This window comes from Cibotium barometz, chromosome 19, assembly GCF_041138505.1.
Source record: "Cibotium barometz isolate CiBa-2024 chromosome 19, ASM4113850v1, whole genome shotgun sequence".
NCBI lineage: Eukaryota > Viridiplantae > Streptophyta > Polypodiopsida > Cyatheales > Cibotiaceae > Cibotium > Cibotium barometz.
Window position 1 is genome coordinate 36989603 of NC_141064.1, and position 12272 is coordinate 37001874.

Below are 12272 nucleotides of genomic sequence, written 5' to 3' on the forward strand. Positions count from 1 at the left end.
GGGCACTTTTTCCCTCTTTAGGATTTTTCTCTCCCCCCCCATTCTAGTATACACCCATCTTGGGGTATACTTATCATCTTTGTACAACACACATTCATTATCTATCTATCATCTCATTGTGTGCTCCCTTGAGCTTCTCCACTTTATGTGTGTGTGCATTCTTGCAACCTATTTCTAACAAGGAGGAGGAGGAGAAGGAAACAACAATAATAATAATACAAAATACAAAGAAGGAAGAGAGAGAGAGAGAGAGAGAGAGAGAGAATGCTTGTCAAAAGATCTTTTTTTTGCACATAAAAGCTTGCCAAAAAAGAGAATACTTTCCAAAACATCATTTTTTTTTTGCACAAAAAAGCTTGCCAAAAAAGCTCACGCCTAGGAAGTACAAGTAATTTTGTATATGTTAGAACGTTTGAAGCCTCTCAAGTTCTTTTGTGCTACTTAGTAATGTAATTTTCCCCCCATAGTTTTAGCTTGAAAGTTAGTTAACCATTAATTGTGGCATGCCAAAATTTACTTGATTCACATGTTTCTAACCTAAAAACTTTTAATATAATATTATATATATATATATATATATATATATATATATATATATAGAGAGAGAGAGAGAGAGAGAGAGAGAGAGAGAGAGAGAGAGAGAGAGAGAGAGAGAGAGAGAGAGAGAATCCTTGACAAAACAAAACATTTTTTTTTCACAAAAAGATTACCAAAAAACCACACCCCTAGGAAGTACAAGTAGTTTTGGTATATGTTAGAAAGTTTGAATGCTTTCAAGTTCTACTGCACTACTTAGTATTGTAATTTTTCCCCATGGTTTTAGCTTGGAAGTTAGTCAACCATCAATTGTGGCATGCTAAAATTTACATGATTCACATGTTTCTAAAACACTTTTAATATATAACAAAAAGAGTCTACTCTCTATCATCTACTATCAACATTTGTACACCAATGCCACTTATATTGAACACACATAGTAGAGGAACCACACTATATTGTACACATATAGTAGATGAACCACACTATAATGTACATATATAGTAGATGAACCACACTATATTATACACATATAGTTGATGAACCACATTATAAGCATTAATTATATATCATTTTTGATAAAATTAACACATGTACACATTAGTATCACTAATATTGTACACACTAATATTGTACACATACAATAGATGAAGCACACTATAAGAATCAATTATATATCATTTTTGACAACACATGAACCCAATTACAAACGTATATCATATAACATTATTGATAAACTATACATAACATTTCAAAATAAATTACCTTTAACATCAAAATATCTTTAACATCAAAACAAATCTTTATTTTAAGCATATAACAAAACAAGGTATTAGACCGTTAAGAATCCCTTGTTATTTATCTAATTAGCACTAGTTTAGCATAACATGGCATCAAAGGCTAGTTTTCAATGTTGGGAAGATTCCCTTTACTCCATGCATCATTGATCACAAAAAAATCATGTATTTTGTTTTAAGTCTCTCTAATATCACTAAAAAAAAATTCACTATTAATTTAGATTCCCATCTTAATAGAAAAAAACCATCAAGTAATAAATAGCTAAAACATAAAAGTATGCATGGACAATTTCAACTAATGCTAAATCTCCTTTATGTCAAAAGAAAACACTAGGTTGTTAGTAAGAAAAATATCCTAATATCCAATGGACTATAATAAATGTGTACTAGGTTTTAAGTTTAAGATATGTTTTAGAATGTAAGATATCAAGGTCAATATCCCTAGAAACTTGACTACTTCTTTACACCACCCTTGAAACTTAACCACTTCTTTGTGTCTCCCCTACAAGTGTATACTTTGCATGGATCCTATTTTTAAAACCTAAATAGACATCTACATAGAAATGTGTATTAACTATTAGCATTATCAAAGCAAGGTTAGCTAAGACCAAATTTTTGTACTATGTGATTGACTAGAAGTACAAGCTCAAGGGTTGGTATTAATCTATTAGGCTTGATTTGGAAAGGTTGAAACTTACAAGATAATAAAAGATGAATAAAATAAATATATGGGGATATGAAATTGTTAAAATTTATTTGACAAGTACATAGTCACTTGGATACACAAGTACATAGTCACATGGATACATTTAAAATTTATTTAGATAAGTACATAGTCACATGGATACACAAAAATGTACAAGTAGAAATTTCAGTAAAAGGGAAAGTTGTTAAAATCTCTGAAGAAAGGTGTGTAGATATGTGGATGAACAAAAAATTGTGTATAGCTCAGACGCCTTTTGGTAGATCTTAGTGTTGGACAATAATCCTCCACCTCCATCTTCACTGATAGCCAGAGTGCATTTGCCCTTGTGAATAGTGTTTCATGCTCGCACAAAGCACATTGAGGTGTATTATCATTATATCAAGGAGAGACTGTAGGAGATATTAGCCTAGCTTATGTCTCTACACACGATAATATGGAAGATATATCCATGAAGGCTCTCTCACAAGAGAAGTTTGAAGCTTTTTGCAAAGCTTTAGGCTTATTGCCATTTGGGGATTGATTAGCCACATGATCCATGTACATGTTCACATTATCACCATAGGGGGGATTTGTAGCCATTCATGGTGGTGATGTGTGGACGTAGTCTAATAATTGGTAGGACCACTTTTTCCTCTTTAGGAGGTTTTTTTCCCTCAAGCGTATATATGGGTGGTTGCAGGATCAGGTCACCCAGTTTTGTCCACTCAGGCACCCTGTAAACAGTAAAAAAAAAAGGCATTTGTTTACCTTTAGTGGCCAATATCTCCTAGCTAACGAAGGAAGTTCCTTTCAAGTTCTTTTGTTGGAACATCACATGCAAAGTTGAGAATATAGTTGCACAATGTGATTAAGCATTAGATATTCAAAAGTCCTCATTTCCTTAGGCACAAAGTTAATATATACTCCCTGTCCCAAATTCGAACTGATTCCATAAAATACTAATATCTTTTATATATAAACTCATATGAGATTCCCACTTTGGATCTTAGATATTCACATAGTATACCACTTAAAATGCTTAATCTTGTAGATAAAAAGAGTGGTAGATAGTGAAATATTCGTAGAATGTGGCGGCGGTTAGTCAAAATTGTAAATCCAATGGTTGGATTTTTAATGATCTCTTTTCCAAAATTCTTCTAGGCTATTACAAGATCTACAAATATTCAGAATCTTACTAGTAAAAGTACAATTTTGATATAAATCATCTAAAATCTATAGGGACTAGTGTAGTTGTAATGGTGGATCAGAAAAAAAAATTGGATCACTCTAAGTATGGAAAGGTAAATTTTTAATCATTTCATCACATTTTTGATTAATTTTAATTAACTAGACTAATTTATATTAATTTAGATTATATTGGGTTAATTTCAGTGTATGTGTATTTTCTATTAGTTACTTTATCTCATTTAAAGTACCTTGCCTCCCAAATTTTCTCTCCAAGCATTGTCCCAGTCTAGCATAAACTGGACAAAATTGGGCACCCTGATCTTGTAACAACCCGTATGCACTCTTATGAGTGTTTGTAAGTAACCTTACCATGTCTCACTTCATTTGTACTTTTTTTCAACTCATTCTCATCAATCTAGTTTGAGTGTTGTGTCTCCATATCTGTCTCCTTGCTTGCTACATCTATGTGTGTGTTGCTTATTTAATTTCCACTCAAACAATAGGAAGGCAAATGAATTCTAGCCTTGAATTAAATTATTTGAGTATGCATAGTAGCATGTACCTCCACATATGAAGAGAAGCATACACCTATCAAATTTTTGAATTTAAAAATCCTAAAAGTGGATTAAAATTTGTACACTCTAAAGCCTTTTTTAAAGGACAATTATGTAAAATGCATGTCTTTAGTTTTATTACATAAGTTACATATCAAAGTTTGTAAATATATAGGAGAAATTTTGTAAGTATGCTTAAAAGTCCCCCATTGAGTGTAGTCGATCTTATAAAGGTTCAAAATCCCAAGAAATGATGTCATAGGTTTGATTCTTACTCATTGTAGTGGGTCGACCAACTTGATGTAATTAAATTACACTAAGAAACTTATTTGAGGTGTTTTTAAATTAAAACTCAAATATTAACACTTTTGTGAAAGGGCCCAAACGATAGCCATGGAAAATTATGATTTTAGAATCATTTTGGTACTTGATTTTTTTTCCGACTACAATTCTCTATATAAGGTTAAAGAAAATAAATATAGGAAAATTCTCTCAATGCAAGATAGGTTTTTTTCTGACTATAATTTATCTATACAAGGTTAAAGAAAATAAATATAGGAAAATACTCTTAATGCAAGATAGTAGTTATTAGGAAAAAAACTCAAGTACCAAAAAGATTGTAAAATCATAATTTTCCATGGCTATCATTTGGGCCCTTTCATTTGTAGAATTTCTCTATACAAGGTTGAAGAAAATAAATATAGGATTATACTCTCAATGCAAATTAGCAGTCTAAAAAAAACTCAAGTACCAAAAATATTATAAAATCATAATTTTCCATGGCTATTATTTGGGCCCTTTCACAAAAAGTGTTAATATTTGAGTTTTATTGTAAAAACACCTCAAATAAGTTTTTTTAGTGTAATTTAATTGCAACAAGTAGGTCCACCCACTGCAATGAGTAGGAATAATGTTGGAAAATGGGGGTCAATTCTCGGTCCCATCCTAGTAGTGTTCATGCCACTGCATGCTTAACCTCCACCATGAAAAGATGCAGGGGGGAAGAGAGCTTGAGCTCTTGTAAGCACACACACACTCACAAAACCCTAATAGAGAACACATAAGGTGAGAGGCTGAATATCTTCTTCTTCTTCACTCAACACTCAACACACCATATACAAGATAAGAGTACACATAATATGAAAGGTACTCAACCAATACATACACGGGTTCTCTATAGTGTGAACCCAACTAAATGAGCTGGCGCTATAACTATGCCAGTCTCTAGAATGGCTGTCACACAACCTGTCATCCCACTGGCCGCATATCACCCAAGATCTCACCAACCATGCCAGTGGTGTAAGTGTGGGGCCTATCCCCCAGGCGGGTCATCAGTGTCCACCGCCTCACTAGATGAGCTCGATATCTCAACACACCATTCTAATCCCTTCCAAGCCATGAAAGTTGGTGGAGGAGGGATAACACAACCTTCCAACACCCTCCCTAGGGTACCCATAGGCTTTGATGATACGAGGCTTAGAGGATTCTCGCACTGTCAGTGATATCATGGTTGGTACCCTTAGGATTTACCCACATAGACTTCTTTTTGTTTTGTGATTACACTCAGCATGTTAACAAGCTTGTCCATCTACTCATACACACATTCGGCCTTCATTCAACTCCCTCAAGAGGAATTGACAAGTTGACCAGCTCTGCTAACAACATCCCAACATGCCCTCCTTGGCTGTGATACCATGTTGGAAATTGGGGGTCCCACTTCCCAGGACGTCACCTATCTCAATAGTGTTCACCCACTGTGCGCTTAACCTCCACCACTCTAATCCCTCCTCCACCAATTTTCATGGCTTGGAAGAGATTAGAGTGGTGGAGGTTAAGCACACAGTGGCATGAACACTATTGGGATGCGTGACCTCTCGGGAAGTGGCCCCCCAATTCCTCTTAACGAAGATGAATGAAGGCCGAATGCGTGTATGACCAGATGGACAAGCTTATTGACATGCCGGGTGTAATCATGGGCCAAAACGAAGGCTATGTGGGTAAATCCTAAGGGTACCAAACATGACATCACTAACAGTTCGAGAAGCCTCTGAGCCTCGTATCATCAGAGCCTCTGAGTACCCTACATCCTGCCCCATCGAGGGAGGGTGTTGGAAGGTCATGGCATGGCCGCCTACATCTCGAATGCATAGAGTCCCAAGCAATGGGATCATCTATAAGTAATAGAAGACTAGGGCGAGGAGGTTACCCATCCCAGAAGTGTTCATGCCACTACACGCTTAACGTCCACCACTCTAATCCCTTCCAAGCTATGAAAATTGGTGGAGGAGGGATTAGAGTGGTGGAGGTTAAGTGGGCAGTGGCGTGAACAGTACTGGGATGGGTGACCTCTTGGGAAGTGGCCCCCAATTTCTAACATGGTATTAGAGCCAAGTAGGGCATGTTGGGATGTTGTTAGCGGACCTGGTTGACTTGCCAATTCCTCTCGATGGAGCTGAACTTGCCAAGTCCTACAGGTACCAACCATGACCACTGATAATGCGAGAAGCCTCTTAGCCTCATATTATCAGAGACTCTGGGTACCCTATGTCCTGGCCACCGAGAGGGAGGGTGTTGGAAGGTCGTGGCCTAACCGGCTACATCATAGTGTCCCAACAAGCAATGTGCCTGGCCGCCTACATCCCACATGAATAGAGTCTCAAGTAGTGTGATCATCTATAAGAATACACACTTGGCATCCTGCTAATGCTTACTTCTAGGGATGTGCATAAACATGCTCAACCTAAACTAAATGTCTAGCTTCACATTACTAGATAGACAACAACCTGTTGATAAAGTGATACATCAAATGGTTCACCTACATCCTAGAGACTAAGCCTAGCATGTGTCTACTAGTGTAGCCGACATGCTTATATACTAAACCATGTAAGCAGCCTATGTATATACTTTGACTCCAACATCACAATGCCATCATCAAGATGTAAAAATTGTATGCCGAAATAATATTGTCACAAGATCAAATCTTTCATCTCAAATGACATAGGTAATTTAGCCTTTAAGGCTAAAATCTTATCCTCATTAGTGCATGTGGGGAGCAGCATGTCATCAACGTATAAAACGATGACAAAAAACAATCTTTCCTCCTCTTTACATAGAGGGTACTCTTAGTTGGAGTGTTTTAAAACCATTTGCAACCAATTATGCATTTAACTTCTCATAAGATGATCTAAGAGGCTGTTTAAGGCCATATAAAGCTTTTCTTAACCTGTATACTTTATACTCTTGCCCCTTCTCAACAAAACCATGAGGCTGAGATACATAAACCTCCTCATGCAAGTCACCATTCGAGAAGGCAATCTTGATATCCACAACTGATGTACATTTGAGCCATGATGCACATAGTTATACGAGATGTGGGTACAAAGTTCTCATCATATTCTATGTCCTTCTCTTAAGAATAACCCTTTTCAACAAGCCTTGACTTATACCATAAGATTTATGCTTAAGCTTATAAACCCACTTCGTATCCAATGGCCTTTTTACCGATAATGGGTAATTGCCCACTTCTTATTTAACCAACCTTAATCTTCAGTCCCTAAACCGATGCAAGATGCCATCATAAAAGTAGCTATTTGTCCAACCTTCCCCAATAGGCATGATATTATCACCCAAACTTTTGGTGTGCCTTCTTTTAATGCAAGAGATCAAGTGCATACAAAACATTAAATAGGGTAGATTGTCACTCACGATGTAAGGTAACTATCTAGTAGTGGCTTTCCAAAATACTTACATTATGCAATCAACATGCGGAAAAACTACCCAAGTGAGAGAGTCTGTTGAGATATCCCTTTAATAATGCTTGAGGAAGAGGGTATGGTCGCAATTAACATACTCCTAAGATCCCCACATTCAAAATTCAAAAATATTAGCACGTGGTCCTAATGGCTATAATGCCTTTTTAAGTTGCAAGTGTTTATAAAGATTTTTCTTGAAAAAGGGGTGAATATGATAATAGAGATGATTATGATTTAAAAATCATAGAGGCAAACGTGAGTTCACAAACTAGCATGGTGTAAACAACCTTGATATTAGAGGAGGATCTATTTATGATACATCTTGTCAACAACTAGGAGTGTTCACATAATACGTTATGGATTATCTTCCTCAATTATTCTAATTTTAAACTTTGCACCTTAACTTGGCTCTTAATCATCAGTATTTGCAACTTGGTTTCTATTTTTCAGTGTTATATTTCCATGTACCCCTAGCTATATGGGTTGATGGTATGCAAATTCTCACCATTTAAAAACACAAATTAGGGAAAAGTATTTTTGAAGATCATGAAACCACATCTTATAAGGATTGTACAAAGGCCATCCAAAATAAATATAGAAATTAATAGTCTTAAATTATATGTGATAGATCTACAAGTCTCTAACAAGTTGAAGTCATGACAATGACTGTTATTATTATTATTATTAAAATATTATAGGCCAAAAGCATTTATAGGAAGTTCCCACTCATAGCAATTCAAGAAAAATGGATTTACCATATTGTGATTTCATGTAGCAAGACTCCTAAAAGTGTTAGGGTTTTAGCAAATGTAGTAAGGTTGCTAAAATGTTAGGGTTTTGGTAAATGCACAGAGGAAAAGATTAATCATGAATATTTATGATTACATATTTAAATACACATATAGAAACAATCTTAAAAATCTATAGAGATAAAGATTGCAAACAACATTTGATTATTTATGTTCCATGGCCAAGATCTTACATAATTATATTCTTTTTATTGATCACTTAAAGTTCTAAATATATACAAAGCTTAACTAATTTTATGATTGTGAGTGCTTTGATATGGTGATTGATATCATGACACACACATTTGTTATGGCTCACCCAAACCCCCTTCAAAACACATCCAACAAGAAGATTACCTAGTGAACTGCAACTGTCGTGAGGATCTTTTCATTGGCTGAGGTCGTAACCCTTGAGGTCTCCAAGCTCCAAGAAGCAATTCCACAACAGCGCCTCCCGTGGAGCATTGTCACATCACCGCGTTGCACTACATGTACTCGTCCCTCCTCTCACCTCACTTCACTCACACCACACACTCAGTAGCATGGATTAGAGAGAGGTTAGCAAGAGCAAGACTCTATTGCACAACGGGAGAGTTCTTTGTATATGAGAGATATTCACTTATATACATGGTCATAAGTGTTTACACTCAAACTGTGGTGGCTGGCCCGGAATCTTTAGGCTCATAAGAGGCCTAATGCTATTACAATGACTACTCTCATAATATATCCATGAAGTACATCGCTTGAGACTTCATCCTAACTTACTGCCACACGCTCTTGAAGTGAAAATCGCCTATAAGTATTCCATAGGACCATTATGGGTGCCCATCCAAGTTGTAGATTTGGACACCATTTCTTCATATCATGAATGTATAACCTTTTGGTGTATCTACCTTGACTCCTTGATATAATATAATGGTAGTAGCTCTTGTTAACCCTAGGAATGGGTTAACATTTCCCCCTTCTTGATACTGATCGCATCCTCAATGATCGCATGAAGACCTTTGTGTGGGGAGAATTGATAAGTTTTGTTGATGGCTTTTGATGTTGACTGATGTTTAATGGTCCTTGTTGCTTTGGAAGGAATAAGAAAAGCTAGTTAGTAAATGAAAAAGTTAGAGATTAGCAGGAATTTCTAACGGGGTGGGGGTTTTTTTGCAAGTGATTGCATTTTAATATTTTTGTGAGCATGTTTTTATGTGGGTTATATTTTTTTCTCACTTTGTTTTTTGGCAATCATACGTAGAGTTACATGTGATTTGTGTTAGTTGGGAAACTAAGAGATGTTAATATTAGGGGAGAAGAGAAGGCAGGGCATCCGGGGGAATGTAGACAAAATCATTAGAACGAGATTGTGATTCCCAGTTTCTCATCTGGTTCATTGAAGTGACATTCATCATTTGAAGAAATTGGCCTTCGATGATGTTCCTTTTTGTGGCAGGTTCTTGTCAAATGTTGTTGAGTAGGACTTGTTCCTGCATAATTTTTCCCATGTTCTTTTTATGCTTTTATGTATATTTAAATATCTATGAAGAAGATAATCATGAAGTACATTAAATGAGTCAAATGGACTCTTATTGAGCTGTTGTTAAAGTAGCCACTTGTTGGTGAGGCATGAAAGAATTACGGTGACTTTGCGAGGCTAATATAGACACAGTCTAGGTGTGGGCCCACGTAATCCCTCTATTGTTGCTATATCTTGACATTTCCAATTGCTCCCGGAATGAGCAAGCACACCTGGGTCCTTTTTCTCCCTTTTTTTTACTTTTTAGGTTTTCGTATAGCCCGTTAACAGCGTGGCCCGGCGCACCTTTCGTGGGTCAAACGAGGGTTAGTTTGCCTTAATTTTCTTAGATGCTAAGCGCACGTGAACGACCTTAGAGATATTTTTTTCAAAAAAAGTGCATGCCACTGGTGTTCCCCCAGATGGAAGCAGAGGTCTTAAAAGTGCATGTGAACTCCCCCTTTAGGATGAACTTTTTTGAACAAAGTGCATGCTAGTCGCATCTAGATGGAAGAGGAGGTCTCACAACCTATTTTCCATCACTGTCTCAAAATGAATTCTTTTTTCAGAAAGATTTTTCCTATTTCGTAGCACATTTTTTAATGTGTTCCAAAAGGAACTTGGAAAAACGTTGTACGAGAGAGTTGTAGTATTTTTGGAGTACTACAACTTTGTCTCTCTGATTTTTTCATGATTTTATCGTTTAGACACTCAAAAAGTATCTCGAATATGGTACACAATCTTTTTCAAGCTATTTTGGGAGTTTTTTTAGTGCTTTAAGGCCCATTTTTTGCCTCGGTTTTTAGGTTGAATTTTGAGGCTGTTGGTCGGAGGCCAAAACGAAGGATTTTACCCTCAGACTCTCAAGACCAATTTTGAAGAGCTCGATGAGAGACGGCTTTTTGATGAGTACTAGAGCATATCCATCGGCCTCATGATTTAGGAGATATGAGTCAAAACATGGCTGTTTTCTAGACCTTTTTTTCCCCCATGGACCCTTTTCACAACCGTGAAAGTGTAGGGATCTTTCACGCCATGAAATGGATCTCACAGTCTTAATTAAACCATTTTTTTTCATGCGAGCCTTTTTCATGACGTAAAATAGGTGTTTTACGAAAGTTGGTTCATGAAGTGAAACAAATGTTTTACATATTTTTTTTTCGTGCTACGAGGGTCTATTTCATGACGTAAAACAGGTGTTTCATGAAAATTGTTTCACGATGTGAAATAGGTGTTTTACAAAAATTGTTTCATGATGTGAAACAGGTTTCACGGATTTTTTTTTATGTGGGCCTGTTTCACGAAAGTTGGTTCACGACGTGAAATGGGTGTTTTAGGGATTTTTTTTGTGGGCCTGTTCCACGACGTGAAACACCTGTTTCACGTTTTTTTTACTTGCACGGGGTCTATTTCATGATGTGAAACATGTGTTTCACGAAAGTTGGTTCAAGACATGAAATAGGTGTTTCACGGATTTTTTTTTGGGAGTCTAGTGGGAAATTTGAATTTCCTTGTGTGGAGGGAATATTTATGACACCCCCTTACACCCTTCATAATTGACTCCCAAAAGTGGCCATTTGATAGGCATCTTTTCATTCAATTCCCACTAGCCTTAATGAGTTATGAAAAAAGTGATTAAGAATTAATCAAAGATTAATTCTTCCACTAATCTTTCTCCCTTTTGGACTAATTAAGGCTTCTTAATTAACTCTTAATCCTCAATTAATCCACACCATTAAGCATATCATTAGATAGATCCTTGGATTGATAAGCTTTATGCTTAATCTAAAGTGTAAATTAACTAATAATTAAAGATTAATTAAGTTTTTAATCGTGGCTCTTTTCTTTATGCAAATTAGGCCAAAGAGAGCAAAAATTCTCTGATTGGTGAAGAAATTAATGTAATTAGATGTTTTGATGCATCTAGATGCTCCTAAAACAGCCAAAAACATTAATTTTGACACCCTACATGACCAATTTTAACCCCAAAAATATATTTTCTATTTTTTTGGGCCTCTTAAATTGGATTAATCACCCTTAATGACAAAACCAATCAATTAAGGAAGATTAGTTGATTTTAAGAGTTTTTAAAAGTTTTTGTGAATTTTTTCAAATGATTAAGCTACCGCTAATACTTGCTATCACTATAATGCATATAAATCAAACAAAGAGCACACAAATCAAGCAAAAATTAGTGATTCTAGCTCTATGTTTAACTCTAAAGAGAGCTAAAAATCACTAAAAATTGCATTCTATTGCATTTTTTGTTGCAATGTGAAAGGAAACAAAGCCTAATGCACTCTAGAGATGTGCAAGCCCTAGGAACATTGAACACCAAACTAACAATAACAAAAACAACGATTTAAGCTAAAAATTAAGCAAAAGGCATTCTTTACAAAAACAAAAAGAGAGCTACTCTTCACCAAATCACACACAATTCTCCATCAAAACCACATCTTTTTGATGG